The sequence below is a fragment of the Heptranchias perlo genome, chromosome 8 (genome assembly GCF_035084215.1).
Source record: "Heptranchias perlo isolate sHepPer1 chromosome 8, sHepPer1.hap1, whole genome shotgun sequence".
Taxonomy (NCBI): Eukaryota; Metazoa; Chordata; class Chondrichthyes; order Hexanchiformes; family Hexanchidae; genus Heptranchias; species Heptranchias perlo.
The window spans coordinates 24,668,290-24,686,143 of NC_090332.1; the positions used below are offsets into that span (position 1 = coordinate 24,668,290).

At 44.3% G+C, this 17,854-nt stretch overlaps 1 long non-coding RNA gene across 2 annotated transcripts in view; it reads left to right on the top strand.

The window, feature by feature from the left end:
• The first annotated feature begins 3,393 nt into the window (after positions 1-3,393).
• Positions 3,394-17,854, top strand: part of LOC137324167 (uncharacterized) — an 84,838-nt gene continuing 70,377 nt past the window's right edge. Inside the window, exon 1 of one of the 2 annotated variants that reach the window (XR_010963528.1) lies at positions 3,394-3,457. This is a non-coding gene — a long non-coding RNA (uncharacterized lncRNA). Of the gene's footprint in view, positions 3,468-17,854 lie in introns of both variants that reach the window. The other variant, XR_010963529.1, reaches the window with a different exon arrangement.

Genomic DNA, 17,854 nt, shown 5'->3' on the forward strand with positions numbered 1-17,854 from the left:
TGGAGTAGCTTCAATGTTTAACGGGAAAACATAAATATAATGGACAAAGCATATTAATTCCGTTGGCATACTCAAGGTATGTTTTCATAATATTCAGCCCACATCTGAATGCAGTTCTAAGCCAGTTTCTTATGGTTGTGTATGACCCAGTCAAAACATAGTGCTGACAATGCTAGGACTGGCAGACAACAATACATAATTGTGGGCTTTTTTTCTGGTATAACCCAAACCTCCTGCATTGTTATCAAATTAATGCATTGTAATGATTTACAGGGACTTTCCCTGCATTAATAATAACTTCACCGTTAACTTGGACTAAATGTTCTTCGTAGCATGAGAACAATGAGGCCGTGAGTCATTTGTTTGCTGTATTTTAGTTACACAAGGCGGTTACAAATAACGGTATGTCCTATTTCTGAACACCCACCATCTACTTTATGCAACATACAGTAAGAAGAGACGATGGAATCAGATTTGATATTTGCTTTCAGTCTTTCACTTAAACCAGACCCAATTACATAGCTGCAGCAATGTGAAGTGAATTCATCCCAAATGATGGTCAGCCCTCTGCTGTAAGCTAAGCATTTTCTCCTTCGGTCCCTTGATGTTTTTCCTGACTTTTCCGTGTATGCGCATAAAGGTGAAATCACACCAAGAACTAATAAATAGTAAATAAATATAACAGCTACCCCTGGTTGAGGTGATACCTAATTAATTCACAAGTGCCACTCTAATAATGGGCCCCGACATTGAAAATAGCTGGTTTGCTGATGCCTGCTTCCATAGCCATGGGGGAAACGTGTTCTGTTTTATGCATCCTGTATATCCCGGTTTCTATATCATTATAAGCACTTAATAAGACAGCAGGACTTCATTATCTCTCACTCACACACACACACATGCAATCAACTACGCTACTGTTCCTATTCTGGCCCACCAAGCCAATCTCTGCAGTAAACAATGGGGCTCAGCGTTATTTTAACTTCACATTCTGGTCGAAGTCCATGATTTGCACTGTATCCTGTCGACCTTTGCTGCACACTTAGCCGGCAGCAGCTTGCCATTGACACGTTGAACTAATGGCGCTGTTATAATGCAGCTGCAGGTTTGAGACCTGTTCCTGCTTACAACAATGTAGAGTCAGTAGACCTGACTTGTATCAGCAGCTCCACGATGTCCTCTGGCCAGGCAAAATGCAGCTCTGTGCCCGTGTGCATACATGCACGAGTTCCACTCACCAACATCCAAACGGTGATTTAGATTTGTAATGTTAGCGGGAAGCATTAAACACTCCATAGTGAAATTTAAACACTCGTCAACAGGTGTGAAACTGAAGCGACATGAAACTATCTGCTGAAAACCTGAAAAACGATACCTAACCCCCATTGTTCTACATAGGGACTCTCCATGCCGGGACCAGGACCATTGTCCATGCCAGGACCAAGCGGTAACATCAGTGGGTCACAACCACTGTTATAACCGACAGGAAGTGCAAAGCGGCTTCTTGATATGGAATCAATTTTATATCCAAGAATTTTGATAAAGCAGAGGCTGTGGAAGACAAAAGGAGTTACGTTACACTGAAAATATTGTCCTGTGAAATGGGGGAGCCTCTACCTTGTGCCAAATTTCACAACTCAGTCCTCTACTCAGTGAGCCCGTGGTTGCGACAGTTTTCTCATTACTCTTCTTGCAATGCATTTTGGATGGGGTGGTATCATTGAGACTGGCTGAGGCTCTGCAGCTGTGTTCAATAACTTTCCATAGGATTTTCTGGCTCTTAAATAAAACAGATGTTTATTATTTCTTAAGCGCCAAAATGATGTGGAAAGTTACATAACAGAACTACAGTGCACAGTTGGCCACTGGGAAGACCAGCAACCCAGAACTCACTTCAATCACATCCTCTGGGGAGCCAAAAAAAAATGCAACCTCATCCACTGACTTTCTCCACTATACAGCAGCGCACAGGTTAGATCATATGGTAAGAGAGTTCGTCAGTCATTATTAACATGTAACATTGTTAGAAAAGGGACAGCTGCTGCCTGTCGGTGTGGTGAAATAACTCATTTATTTACTGTAATAATTATGACAAACGGAACAATAGCCTAAGATTAGTAAAAATATACCAAAGAAAGAATCTAGACCTGAATTTATAACATGCTTTATCACACCTCTCAGAAACATCACAATGCCCTTATCATGCACAAATAGTGAAATGTAGTGACTGCAGTTATGTAGTCACATGCAGCAGCTGTTTTATCCACGGTAGGATCTCGCAAACATCCATGAGATGAATGATCAGTTAATCTGTTTTTGGCAAAGTTGATTGAGGAAGGAATGTTGGCCAGGATTCCAGGAGAACTCTCTGCTTTTCTTCAAATAGTGCCATAGAACTTTTCTCTTCAGGTGGATGTTAAAGATCGGGCCTCAGTTTAATGGTTCACCAGAAGGATGCCACCCACCAACAATAGTGCACTCCCTCAGCTATGCACTGGACTGTCAACTTACATTGCTCAATCATAGAGTGGGGTTTGAGCCCACAATCTTCTGAGGCACAATCCTATAGTTATGAATACTTAATTGTAACAGTTATTATTTTATGTCGCAAGGAGCATATTTTTCAACCTCTCACAACCTTTTGCAGTCATGCATTGCACTGTGATGTATTTTAGTGTTTACTATTTTGTTCCTTTGCTGAGTGTTTGATTGTATGATTTTTTTTTTTAAGAAATTTTTTTTTACATGTTTTGCATAATTTCTGTGTTTACATATACAGACTGCTCAAAGTTATAACTATTTTAGAGTTATAACTCTTCCAGTACCAACATGTCGAGATAGCTGAGTTTCACTGTACATGTACTGAAAGGCTAACCAACCAGGGTTATACTGTTAACAAAATCTTAGCTTTCCATTTGAAAAGATGACAGAAATTCTATACATTTTTGGGTGGCTAATGGTTAAACCTCGGATTTGTGAATCTTACTGTGATGGGGTTGCTATAGCAAGTCCCCGTGCCATGCAATAATTAAGTCTTCTGGTTTTGCAGTTTTGTATCTTTCTTGCAATTGGGTCAAAAGAAAATCAAGTGAAATCAGATGTGCACATCCTTTCTTGGGCAAAAAATAAAATAAAAAGTTTGTAATCAGAAAACTTTGTGGTCTAATCAGGTTTAATCAGTAAAAGCCAACTTTGGAAGGAAAGAAAATATCATTCAAGCAATAAATAAATGCTTATAACTGCCTATGCACAGTTTAATGCTAAAAGGATTTGACATCCTCTCCATGGAACTTTGTTCAGCCATGTGTCTGTGATGCAGACACCTGAAGGAGTAATCTACATCGAAGCTGCCTGTCAGCACAGGGAAAAGATAAACTGTTCCCTCTGCCAAATGGAGAAAGAAGTGGCTGCATTCATCAAACCAGAACTTCAGTATTCCAACAATGACATTTAAAAGGTTTTTCCAGGTTTGACTTACTTTTTGCATCATCTTTTCGGGGCTAGTTAATCAGCTTAATGCGGTTTAACCCTAAGATCTGAAGGTTAAGCAGTTAAGCAGCTATCAGGTCATGTAGTCTTGTTAATTTTCTCTGATGTCAGGCACTATCATAAACAGACCTAAACTTATGCGGGTTGATTTTCTGGTCCACATAACCGGTGACACCAGCATGGAACAGACAGGCGGCGGGCTGGAAATTGTACGAAAAATCTTTTTGCCCTGTTCTTGTTACTCACGAAAAATGCAAGAGCCTCAAAATGATTGCGGTGCATTCAAATGACCTTAAAGACAACTTGCTGGGTTTCTCGGTGGGAGTATGCTGTGCGCTATCTCAGCCCACATAAAATAGATGATGCTGGAAAGGCACGCTTTGGTCTTTGAGAGCGTGTAATCTTGAAAGGTCGGTGGTACTGTTTCTTGCTGCACTTTTCCTTCTTCGATTTGTGCTATCTGAATGAGATTTCCTGTATTTTTATGGGGCTTTTTAGCCTCCTTTTTGCATTTCTGGGAAATGCAATTTCAGTTGCTGCTGTGAAAATTTAGACCAAGACAATTCCCTGAGTGTCCCTCTCTCTGGTTCTTTTGGAGGAGGATAAGTACTTGAAAAGGAATTAGAAGCAGGCCTAATTACACTTCAGGAAGATTGTTCTTACCAACCCTTACACAAGGAGCAGTGTCCATAAGTCAAAAACATAGGTACCTGAGGAGATCCGTCTTCCCTGGACCACTTCACCAGAGCAGCAGTCAAATAGTTATGCCACATCCTCCAGCTTGAATTTCAGACAGCATTGACAAGAGAGGCAGCTCTGTTGATGGCTGCCAAGGTCACAGACTTGAATGTTTATGTCTTTGGATTATTCCATGTCACCTCAGGGGATATGTGCCAAATCAGTCAATCAGCAGTTCACCAACAGATACATTGTCATCAAGGCAAACTCTTTCATCACTTTCCCCATGGAAAGCCAGCATCTGCATAAGGCACTGCATTATTTCCATGTGGCAGGTTTTCCCAAAGTGTAAGGCATTATGAATTGCACACATACAGCCACTCTGCCCCTACCCTGAATCCAATGGTCTTCGTGGACATAGAAGTAATGTACGATTAATGTGTCACCATATGCACAAAATGATCAAAGTCGATGCCCGTTACCTGATAACTGTTACAATGACATCAATTTAAGACAATCAGTCATGCCACCGCCACTCGAAGAAAATGGCAAACTGGAGAGATGGCTCCTAACTGATCGAGGACATCCTCTTCGGCCCTCGCTCATAACCCTGCTGAGTCAGTGATGAACATGAGGTGAACAGCAATATAATGGGCCACCTATGGCCACTAGGGTCATTCTGAAACATGCCATCAGTTCAGATGCTTGGACAGATCAGGGAATATTTTTCAGTTTAGCCATGTCAAAAGCCACTAAGGTTTATACAAGCATATAACAAAGGAAGGAAAAAGGCCATTTGCTTCATCAAGTCCACCCCATTCTGATATGGTGCAGCCACATACAGCATCAACCCCTAGGAGAGGCAAAAAAATACAGAGAAAAAACTTGAGACCAATTTAAGAAAAAATCTGGGAAATTTCTCTCCAACCCCGAAGGCAATCAAACAAGCACCAGGTGACTGTAGTAATTCATGAGTACCATCAATCCCAGTTACCCTGCATCATGTCAAAGATTACAATATTGTCTTGCATGTTGTACAACTTTGCTGTACTGAACAGGCATTACCATGGTGCAGGTGGACGAGAAGGCCCAGCCACAATCATTGGCAAAGTAGGACAATGACCTGGACCCTGGAGATATGTATGCATGCTCGACCTCAGTTGCAGCCAGAAAATGTCATACAGCAAGCTGGAAAAGACAACACATTCAGATAATTGCCGATTGGCTCAATACACAAACAGCCCTGTCCACATTTCACGATGCAGTGACTCAATATATCTTCACCAACAATGTCCTCTGTACTGCCTCAACTATCATGGAAGCCCATTCTTTAATCTGCTATTCCCTTATTCTACCTCATCAGAAGTCAACTCTATGGTCAAAGTTGAAATGAAGTACAACCAATTTATTTCCCTACAAGTGATCAGTGTATGTGCCAATAATGTATTTTTACCCCAGTCCTTCCCATTGATGACAGTATATGATATATGTCTTTTAGAATCATTTATGTTGGCCCTTCTAGGTGGGAGGAGTAAGTGAGGTGACTGGCTGCTGGGTTCTGTGGAAACTTCTTGGAATGGAGGCAGCCCTGTACCTCTTTGTGGTGGGTCATGAGGTGGCCCCACAACAGCTTCTGCCATGCCCAGTGCTTAGTCCTGCCCACTTTCTGGCACATCCACTATCTTTTGAAAAGGATGGAGAGAAATTTCTCAGAGTCTTCTTTAAATTGGAATCAAGTTTTTCTCTGTTTTTTACCTCTCCCAGAAGATTATTTGACAAGGGGGTGGGTCGATGGTGTATGTGACTGGACTATTGACAGGGCAGATGGCCTTTTTCTGTCCTTTCTCATGTGCTCGTATGAACCGTGGTGATTTTGACCTGGTTATACTGAAAATTATCTCCTGATTTGTCCAAGCATTTGAAAGACAGTGGCCACAGTTATGCCTTCTCCAGCCATGCCCCTACTGCTGGACACTCCTTCCACATATCCACTTATCTGAATTGGGCAGATCTCTGGGCAGCTATGATGGCAGTGAGAGCCTGCATAATGGCTCTCTCCATCTGATCCACCAGCATATTGAAACTGGCTAAGAGAGCCCACTGCAGATTTGAGTGAGTAGCAAAAGTGGTGCTCGGATAGCATCTTTCTTTTAAATGCAGGCTCCATGTGTCTAAATTCATGTGCTCTGAAGCTAAGGAAGGATGCCAATGGACCCTCTGACCTTCAGGTCTCTCCTTCTCTTCTGCTACCACCGTCTGCTCCTCCTCGCTCATACTCAGTGCTTCACCCAGTGCTTCCTCCTCTGATTAACTATCTAGATCCCCTGGGATGGATGCTCCTGTGCTGGTGCTTGCAACAGAGGGAGAAAGTGACACAGGGTCATGGCTTCATCTGCGGCGCTGAGACCTATGGCTGGTTGATGGAGGCACCTATAGAAATAGAAGAATGTTTGACTGCAAGACAACCCTTCAAACAGAACTTACATGGCAATGTGTTGTACGTTATGCTCTGCTACTACAGTGAGTGGGTACATACATAAGAAAGAAAGCAGAAAAGAATGGTATTAGCCCTGAGCTTGGAGGCGGCTTCTGCCCCCAACCTTCCCACTCCCTCTATTGTGTCCAGCCCCCGAATTTGCTTCTTAAAATTGGCTAAAAGGCTTGTATTTATAGGGTCCTTCTTCCATGCGCCTTTGCTCCCTCCTGACTTGTGCCGCATTTTCCACCAAGCAAAGAATTAGCATTGAGACACTGAAAGTTTGAACAGCACGGATATTAAAGTGCCAAAGTCTACCCTACATTCTGATGTGTGTGACTAAAAGAGCATGCATCATGCACCGAGGTGTTTTTGGAAGCTTGTTGTGGGGGCACAACTTTACATCAGTTTCAGATTTCAGTGGAAGCTACAAAATTTGCTCAGCCGCAATAAGGGTACGCACGCGAATGTGTGGAAGAACTTAAAAGTTGTCTGAATGCTGTGCACGTGGCCCTAGTTAAGCTGTAACAGGTTGAATGGAACATTTTTATGGCATGTATACTTCACCCATACACTTTGCATAGAAAAATGCAGCTTTCCTGCAGCTGTGAAATCTTCTCTTCATCTGTTCCCAATTTTTTGTGGATTTTGGAGATCACATTCATCCATTTAGGAACCTCCTTCCAAGCAACGTGTATGGCTCTCCTGTGTGAAGGGCAGTCTTCGGACTCCTTTCTTGCACTTGCTCCACCAGTACCTTGAACACTGCATCTGAGAATAGGGAACTTCTCCTCCCTCTTTCCTCCGTGTGGCTGAATGAAATAACGAGATTTGATGGAACAGATTTTCTGGCTGCCCCATAGAAAATCACTTTAAATAGCAGCAGCGGCTCTTTAAGGACTTAAAATTTTGCCACTGCATTAAACAGAGTGCCAAGTCTATTCCAGTGTGGGAGCTCACTCTGAATATTTAACTAGACAGACCTGGGACGTTAGCGCGAGGTTAGCCTCGGTCCAATCCAGTGAATGCAATACTCATAACGATCTGGGCCCACCATCTCATGGCTGGGGTTGGAAAATGTACCATATAATGGCATATATATATATATTTTCATCTTTAGTGCTTTTGGAGCAGAGTTTTGCAAATTGAAACCACATATCAGAAATTCAGGTGCAGGCACAAATTCGATTCCAGCAGTGGGAGTGTTAAAGACAAAAATAAGCCCCATATTTGATATACAAGTAGATACGATTTTGGCCCATGGAACAGTTTCATCCAGCCAGCAGGCTTTCAATGAATCTTCATTTCTTTATTTAGCTTATTGGGGTGGCACCCCTGGCCAAGTCTGCCAGTTCGTTTTATAACAAGTTGAAATCACTTACACGGCCCTCCGCATCCAATAGCCGTAAATGAGCAATGAGACCTCAGTTCTAGACAAAGCGGCTGATATTGGGACCTCCATGATGATGCTTCTATGCAGGGAACTTAATGAGGCTCTTTTTGTGCAAGAGACCTCTGTGCAGAAAAATTGTCCGGCCAGGAAATAGAGGGCTGAAGGTGGGATATGTGCCTAAAACCAACTTACTCAATCTCCCCAACCACATTCACACAGTACTAACTGGCACCACTGGTGAAAATAGTCAGAAAATCTACCCTGTAAATGAAAACCTAATGTTGCCAAATAACAGCTTCCCAGACTTAACCTATCCCCAAAAGATAAACGTAAGTCTGTACATCAAGTCATTAATTACTTATAGCCAAGGTTTTGGATGGATCCATAGTCGGAGCTTTATGAGCCACAAATCTTTATGAGAAGGATTAGAATGTAAAATAAACGTGGGATGTTTTCAGCAAGAAAAGTTCTCCAGAAATGCCAAGTGCTGGTGCAATAGTCAAACATGCTGTAGAAAATACAGAGCTTTTTTTGTGTGTAGTAACATACTTCATCAAGACTTTCTAATGAACCTGAATCTGCAAATGGCCTGTAAACAAATGGGGCTATGGCCAGTGCAAATATTTACTAGGGAGTGGAGGCAGTTCAAGAAACAGAATCATGTTTGTCTGATTAGCCCGTGTATGTACTTCACTGAACAGGAACCTGAATGATTCCAAGTAAACACTCACCAAAATGCCTTTAGTGACTATAGTTTCTTCAACAGTATAGTTTGCGCTTTGTTCCAATTAATGTTATCAGCTGCTAAATTCATTCTCTTTTGAATGAATCATTTCTCATCTATAATAATAATTCCAAAGCACAGCCTTCTATCTAGAAACAAAAGCCATCTTCGATACCTTTTAGCTCCACTGACCAAGATCATTAGTTATGTATATGTCAGGGTAACCACAAGCATCCAAGTCTAATTAGAAATGGATGAGTATATGTCAGCTGTCGTTGCCATGAAGTCCACTCTTCACAAGCAGCTTTAGATCACTGTTGTAAATGGACACATTGATTATCTTTCCCTGTGTGAAACTCTCAACCAAATCCTGTGGGAGTTTAAAATATTACAGAAGGTTCTAGGGATGAGAGGCCAACTGTTTTAAAAATCCAAATTGATCCAGATTTCAGTTGCTCTGTGTTATATGCAAAGTTCTATCATTCAACTCAGAATGCATTGCTTTTTTGCAAAATGGTTGTTTGCACTGCTTGTTCCAATAGAAGCCATCCCAGCAGGGAAGAAAAACAATGATGTGGGACTACACACGCCTTACTAAGTAACACTTTAGCCCCGATTTAACTCAGGGTGGAGTCAGCGACAAGCCCCCATAATGTCGCCAGCGTGAAGCCCGGACGATTTTAAGTCCCGGGCCTCACTTTAATATGATTGACGGGCTGCGCGCATCCTGCCCATTTTCGTGGTGCATTTTCCAACGGGATGCCCGAGGCCCATTTTAAGCAGGAATGCACCTCTTAGAGTGAGATGGCATTCCCTTCTGCCTGATTTGCTTGTTACACTGCTGGAAGAAGGATTCTATGGGAACATTACATCATTTGGCCTTCCATGCAGAATATTCCAGTTTCTTATTCATCATGTGTTTAGTATACAGCTGAATCAATCCTCAAAGCTCCATAATTTTGGGGAGATATCTCCACAGCAGTAACTCCAGCACATTATAGAACTACAGAGTGCCTTCAGGCAGAAAAATGGTAGATTGGCAGGAGTCTCTCAGGCAGTGAATGACTTTTCTGATAGTCTAAATTTAAAAGGCTCAGTTTGGTGATATATTTTAGAGCGACTGGGATCAGTAGGTCCTAAGCAGACTAGATAGGATCAAGTTATACCTCTTGTGCAATAGTTGTTAACATTTTCTGTAATTCATCTCAGATCGCTTTTTTACAATGTTATGAACAATCCATATTATCTGTTCCTGAAATATGTTTTATAACAATTAATAAGACTGTTTTTGACTGTTATTCAATATCAATTTTTAAGCTGTCTAACTGCAATTCATGGAATAGTGAAGCACCCAAAATGGTTATTGTTAATGACTGAAATGCATTATTAAGATGGGAAAATAACTCAAGGTGCCTATCTTCTACTATAAAAATCCTTTCTGATTTAATCAGTACAAATACAATATCATTATCTCCAGATGCACAGTCAAGCACCACTAGGGCAGGCAAGAGATGGAAAAAATGAAGCAGGTATTATCTATTTTTAAATTAAAATACATAGAATTATGCAACATTATTCTGTCTATCACAGTTAAAGATTCCTCAGAAGTCATCGGTAGGTTAAAAACTCGGTTGCTACAGATTCTTGAGATTTGATAGTGACAACAGCACAGTTAGGGAGAGAAACTTGAGGAAGGTAATGGTGCAAACTCAAAGGATGGATATCCACAGCATGGGCATGTGAATGCAAAGAAACGCTTTTGAGGACACTATAATCTAGTCACCTTGGGAATAGATGTTTTGCTAGTTTCTAATTTAATATAGTGCTCATACAACACGTGCTGATCAGAATAATCAGAATGGGGGCATTCAGTTTGATATTTTGGGTCGTGGATTTTATTTTCCTCTTTATTTCTTGCATGGTAATCAGCTTATCTGTGTCAATATCTGCGTATGTAATTTAAAACAACTTAAAGTATATTTTTAAAATTCTCATTAATTTATTTGTGTTGAGTAAATGGCTTTTAGTATGCAACATTAGCTGAACAAATGCAGGTCTGTCATTTGTCACTCATTTGCCCATTTTGGTTTAAAAATATTACGTATTTTTATATATTTCATACTTAAAAATAAACACAGCTCTGCAAGTTTAACTGGGCTTATGACCTGTCTCACTCTTTTTGATCATAAATCGCACTCTTACCATTTCCCTAATGTCAACAGCTCTGCAAACGTTGCATTTAGTCTTCAAAAGTTGAATTATAACTGCTCTGATGGGAGTGAAATTCTATATTTATCTGTGCTTGCAAGTAAAGCAATGGAATTTATAACAAAAATGAAAACCAGACTTGTTGAAGACAATCTTGTGGCCTTGGGATTTGCAGAATGTGTTGAGTGCACTCCATGGTACGATGAACAGTTGGCTAATCCCTCGTTACCTCTTTTTGAGATTTGCTAATTTCAGATCTTATGCCATTTAAAGTTGTCTTGAAACAAAGAAGTAGATTTTAGGCGAAAGAAACAGTTCTAAACCAGTGGGCTGCTGCAGATAGTCACACAATGTTCTGTGTTTATCATCAGTAATCACATCAGAGACATGTACAGCTTAGAGCAATCTCTGCTGAATGGTTCTCAGACATAGTGCCAGGTTATTAATAAAAGAGAGGAGCTCATGTTTATTTTGGACAAAAAACAATTCCCCGGTTCTTGGTCAAATTAAAAAAACAGAAAGATCATCTCGACAGCATTATCATAAATCTGCTACTTATTGAGAAACGGTTTGTCTCAAAGGACAGCACCCACTGTTGCTTAAGAATTTAGAAACATCATTAACAATGCTTGTTTATATTTAGAATTGTTTTGATTTTATCATACTGAAAACATATCATAGAGTTAAAATTACTCCATAAAGATCAACATATGTAACATTTAACTTTAAGTGCCAATAATTCATGACAAGTAGATTTGTACATGAAAAAACATTTTTTTAACATTGCAGAGCTAGCTCGCTATAATAGCTCAATGGGTAAATGCACTGCCTGCTGTGGTACTGAGCCATACAGACCAGAAGTTCCCAGGTATGATCGCTTTTCTGTACTGATTTAGCTGATCGGCTGAGGCAGCACTCGTGATACTACAATTGGTCAAAGCACTACTGGGCTAGAGAGGGGAAAAACAATTCAGCTGAGGCTGCTGCTCCTGATTGCTACTGAGGGACCCCTGTAGGAAAGTGAACATGAAGAACATTGGTTGATGTCAGATTTGGGCTTGGCTGTGTTGTCTTCCATAGTTGAATAATCTGCTGACAGTCACTCACATATAATGAAAGGCAACTTGAGGGAGGTATTGGAGGTTATCTGGCAGACAATGGATATCCATTCCAAGGTTCAGAATCCCAACACGAATCAAAACCTTTGGAAAGAAAGGGAGAAAACTGGGTTTAAAAAAAAAATCCAAGAAGGAAAGAGAGCAAGCGATCGCCCTGTTGTACAGTGATCAGAGATAAATAAGTCAATGTTCAAGCAGCAGAAGTTGTATGGTTGTATTCTCTTATCGTACGCCAACGCAATTAACATTTTGTATCAGGTCTGTCTGTACATGTAGTTGAGCCCTTTGTAATTCTAGTCTCTTCTCTCGTGTTGGGGCTTGGAGTGTTAACATTACAGCAGCTCCATTACTGCACCAGCCAATTAAACCAGAATTAATTTTATTGCTGATTTTCTTTTCTCTTTTCTCTTCTTTTCTTGAAGGTGTTGACTCCTGCTGGGCTACAGTTCCACAGGGGCTTTTCGGCACATGACAGTCACATTGTCCAAATGGCCATTCTTCATGGTTGTGCCTGGGTGTTGATAGCAACAGGGGTCATTATATAGTGATCAGGAGAGGAAACCTTGGCTGTTTTGTTTTGCCTCCTCCCTCAACCAGGGGTGCTAAGTCGAATTGTAGTACCCCCATACCGCCACCCCGGCTGAGATCAGCTACTTCAGCACAAGTGGGGATCAAACCTAGGACTTTTCTGACATTGTTCTATTATGAAAGAGTTAAATTCTAATACATATTAGTCAAAACATAATTTTAAATGCAACAATCCACAGTCCTTCCAGAATACTGTTATAAATGACACAGCCATACTCAGAATCATACCTTTCAGCCAACGTCCTAGAATCTTCCATCACCATCCCTGGGTATGTCCTGTCCCACCGGCAGGACAGACAAACCAGAGGTGGCGGTACAGTGATATACAGTCAGGAGGGAGTGGCCCTGGGAGTCCTCAACATTGACTCCGGACCCCATGAAATCTCATGGCACAGGTCAAACATGGGCAAGGAAACCTCCTACTGCCCTCCCTCAGCTGATGAATCAGTCCTCCTCCATGTTGAACACCACTTGGAGGAAGCACTGAGGGTAGCAAGGGCACAGAATGTACTCTGGGTGGGGGACTTCAATGTCCATCACCAAGAGTGGCTCGGTAGCACCACTACTGACCGAGCTGGCCGAGTCCTGAAGGACATAGCTTCTAGACTGGGCCTGCGGCATTTGGTGGGCGAACCAACACGAGGGAAAAACTTACTTGACCTCGTCCTCACCAATCTACCTGTCGCAAATGCATCTGTCCATGACAGTATTGGTAGGAGTGACCACCGCACAGTCCTCGTGGGGATGAAGTCCCGTCTTCGCACTGAGGAAACCATCCAACGTGTTGTGTGGCACTACCACCGTGCTAAATGGGGTAGATTCAGAACAGATCAAGCAGCTCAAAACGAGGCATCCATGAGGCGCTGTGGGCAATCAGCAGCAGCAGAATTGTATTCCAGCACAATCTGTAACCTCATGGCCCGGCATATCCCTCACTCTACCATTACCAACAAGCCAGGGGATCAACCCTGGTTCAATGAGGAGTGTAGAAGAGCATGCCAGGAGCAGCACCAGGCGTAACTAAAAATGAGGTGCCAACCTAGTGAAGCTACAACTCAAGACTACATGCATGCTAAACAGCGGAAGCAACATGCTATAGACAGAGCTAAGCGATTCCACAACCAACGGATCAGATCAAAGCTCTGCAGTCCTGCCACATCCAGTCATGAATGGTGGTGGACAATTAAACAACTAACGGGAGGAGGAGGCTCTGTAAACATCCCCATCCTCAATCATGGCAGAGTCCAGCACGTGAGTGCAAAAGACAAGGCTGAAGCGTTTGCAACCCTCTTCAGCCAGAAGTGCCGAGTGGATAATCCATCTCGGCCTCCTCCCAATATCCCCACCATCACAGAAGCCAGTCTTCAGCCAATTCGATTCACTCCACTTGATATCAAGAAACGGCTGAGTGCACTGGATACAGCAAAGGCTCTGGGCCCCGACAACATCCCAGCTGTAGTGCTGAAGACTTGTGCTCCAGAACTAGCTGCGCCTCGAGCCAAGCTGGTCCAGTACAGCTACAACACTGGCATCTACCCGACAATGTGGAAAATTGCCCAGGTGTGTCCTGTCCACAAAAAGCAGGACAAATCCAATCCAGCCAATTACCGCCCATCAGCCTACTCTTGATCATCAGCAAAGTGATGGAAAGTGTCATCGACAGTGCTATCAAGCGGCACTTACTCACCAATAACCTGCTCACCGATGGGTTCCGCCAAGACCACTCGGCTCCAGACCTCATTACAGCCTTGGTCCAAACATGGACAAAAGAGCTGAATTCCAGAGGTGAGGTGAGAGTGACTGCCCTTGACATCAAGGCAGCATTTGACCGAGTGTGGCACCAAGGAGCCCTAGTAAAATTGAAGTCAATGGGAATCAGGGGGAAAACTCTCCAGTGGCTGGAGTCATACCCAGCACAAAGGAAGATGGTAGTGGTTGTTGGTGGCCAATCATCTCAACCCCAGGACATTGCTGCAAGAGTTCCTCAAGGCAGTGTCCTAGGCCCAACCATCTTCAGCTGCTTCATCAATGACCTTCCCTCCATCATAAGGTCAGAAATGGGGATGCTCGCTGATGATTGCACAGTGTTCAGTTCCATTTGCAACCCCTCAGATAATGAAGCAGTCCGAGCCCGCATGCAGCAAGACCTGGACAACATCCAGGCTTGGGCTCATAAGTGGCAAGTAACATTCGCGCCAGACAAGTGCCAGGCAATGGCCATCTCCAACAAGAGAGAGTCTAAACACCTCCCCTTGACATTCAACGGCATTACCATCGCCGAATCCCCCACCATCAACATCCTGGGGGGTCACCATTGACCAGAAACTTAACTGGGCCAGCCATATAAATACTGTGGCCACAAGAGCAGGAAGAGGCTGGGTATTCTGCGGCGAGTGACTCACCTCCTGACTCCCCAAAGCCTTTCCACCATCTACAAGGCACAAGTCAGGAGTGTGATGGAATACTCTCCACTTGCCTGGATGAGTGCAGCTCCAACAACACTCAAGAAGCTCGACACCATCCAGGACAAGGCAGCCCGCTTCATTGGCACCCCATCCACCACCCTAAACATTCACTCCCTTCACCAACGGCGCAAAGCGGCTGCAGTGTGTACCATCCACAGGATGCACTGCAGCAACTCGCCAAGGCTTCTTCAACAGCACCTCCCAAACCCGCGACCTTTACCACCTAGAAGGACAAGAGCAGCAGGTACATGGGAACAACACCACCTGCACGTTCCCCCCCAAGTCACCGACTTGGAAAAATATCGCCGTTCCTTCATCGTCGCTGGGTCAAAATCCTGGAACTCCCTTCCTAACAGCACTGTTGGAGAACCTTCAAGACACGGACTGCAGCGGTTCAAGAAGGTGGCTCACCACCACCTTCTCAAGGGCAATTAGGGATGGGCAATAAATGCCGGCCTCGCCAGCGACGCCCACATCCCATGAACGAATAATAAAAAATATACTCCAATCCTAACATCAGTAGGAGTGTGTCGGAAATTAGGCCAGGACCCAGATACGCCCCCTTACCTCTTTTGGTGGAGTGGAAGGGGGAGGGGGAGGTGGGTATCCACACAGAAATCCAGTTACTTGTGGATAACCCCCGAAAACAGGCGCTGGGATCGCGGCGCGCGATTAACCCGCGCGTAAAATTCCTGCTGCCTGATAATTTAAATGATTGCTGCTTGCAGCCAGCACTACCTGCGCTGTTGGTTGGATGCAAGCATTAGCAGGGGGCCCCGCTATCGGGAGTGGCCAGAACTACTTAAAGGCAGCCTGCACCTCTTAAAGGGGAGGTGCACTGTGGCTGCAGGAAGTGGTGTGAGAAGTGATTCCCAGGCCCTGATCGTTGGAAGGATGGCTGCACCAAGGTTCTTGGATGATGGTGGAAGAGGTGGACAGAAGTAGGGGCATCCTATATCCGCAGGGGGGCAGGAGGCCCTCAAGACATATGCTCAAGAGGCAGTGGGAGGCAGTAGCAGACTAGGTCAATGCCAGGAGCATAGTGCCAAGAACATGGATGCAGTGCAGGAAGAAGTTCAATGCTTTGACACGAGTGGTGAAGGTGAGTGAATTCAACTGTCAAGTGGCATCTCCTACCAACTGCACCATTAGCCTCATCCACTGCTCCACGCACTACACCTCCCATCACCCACATACCAACAAACTCTGTCAATCAGTACTCAACTCTTCAAATCAGATGCTTTATCTCACCCTCACACATTACCACTGTTGCAAGTCGCACACCCACAACTCACAGGTCACACACACCAGTAGCTATTCAACCATGACAGCCACATTACCCAAACGTCTTGCAGGACACTCAATGACATATTTCCCTCTTTTTTGCAGGAGAAGGTGGCGTAAATCAATAGGCAGCGAGAAAGAACTGGGGGAGGACAGACGTGCATGCATGATTTAACTCCCATGGAGGACACAGTGCTGGCCATCACTGGATAGGCCGTCGCTGAGGCCGTGGCTACTGGTGGTGCTGGAGTATTGATGATGAGGGTTTCTGCATTCCTAATCCTCCTTCTCACTTCCCACTTCTCCCTCAGTCCACGATCTTTTCTGACTCACGTACTGCAGATGGTATGAGCCGGACGTCTTACTTTCTCCTCTCCCCTCACCACAACTCCACCCATGCCACTTTGTCATTTCAGATACCCAAGAACTGGAACCTGCCCAGTCAGGGGAGGCAGAGGAAGAAGACAGTGATGATGAAGAGACAAGATCACTCGACCTTGCACTCGCAGCCACCAGCTCAGAGACTGACACTGCACGTACTTTAGAGGCTGGGATAGAGGAGGGATCTGCACATGGTGAGACACCGGGCACAAGTGCGCAGGAGCTGGGGCAGGGTGAACAGATACCGCAGGTGCCAGCTCGCCAGAGGGCGAGGTCGCTCACTAGTTCTGCTGCCGAGGAGTCAGATGATGACTTCGATGGGCCAGGCTACAGAAGAAGGCTGATGGGCGTACACAACCAAATGTTTGGTGCACTGGAAAGCCTGCCATAAGCTCTGCGCGTAATGTCAAGGAGCTTGGAGGAGTCCAGCTACAACTTGGCACAGGGCTTTGTGCAGAGCTTGGAGCCCATCCATTCCCACAGGGAATGGGTGGTCACCTCATCAGCACACCTGTGGAACCCACCATGATGCAGCGTCTTATGACTGATGTTGCAGCTTCCATCGCAGCACAAACATCTGCCATCAAAGGTCTGATTGCTGCATTGGAAGCTCAGACTGCTGCTATCGTGGCTCTGGGTTCCACTGTGGAATTGGGCTTCCAGGGAGTCACAGCAGTCCAGCAATCTGTTCTCCAAAAGATCACCAGGATTGCTGAGGCGGCGCCCTGGGAGAGTGGTAGTGGCGTCATGGAAGACGAACTTGCTGTCCTCTCTCAGGCTGACAGCATTCCTATTCCCACCCATGCCTAACTGCCAGTGCCCTTGGCATTGCCTATCAGCCAGCCAGGCCAGACTGCTGCAGCCCAGGCCGAGATGGTGCAGTCCGAAGCCGTGCCCTCCCAGCCCAGAACAGCTTGAGGTCGTCCTCCAAGGCCATCTGCACTCTCCTCAATTGAAGGTCAGCAGCCTTCTACCACCCATGCTCCAGCCACTGGGGATGCAACTCGTAGGAGCACTGGAAAAAGTAAAGGCAGACGAACGACAGGCACT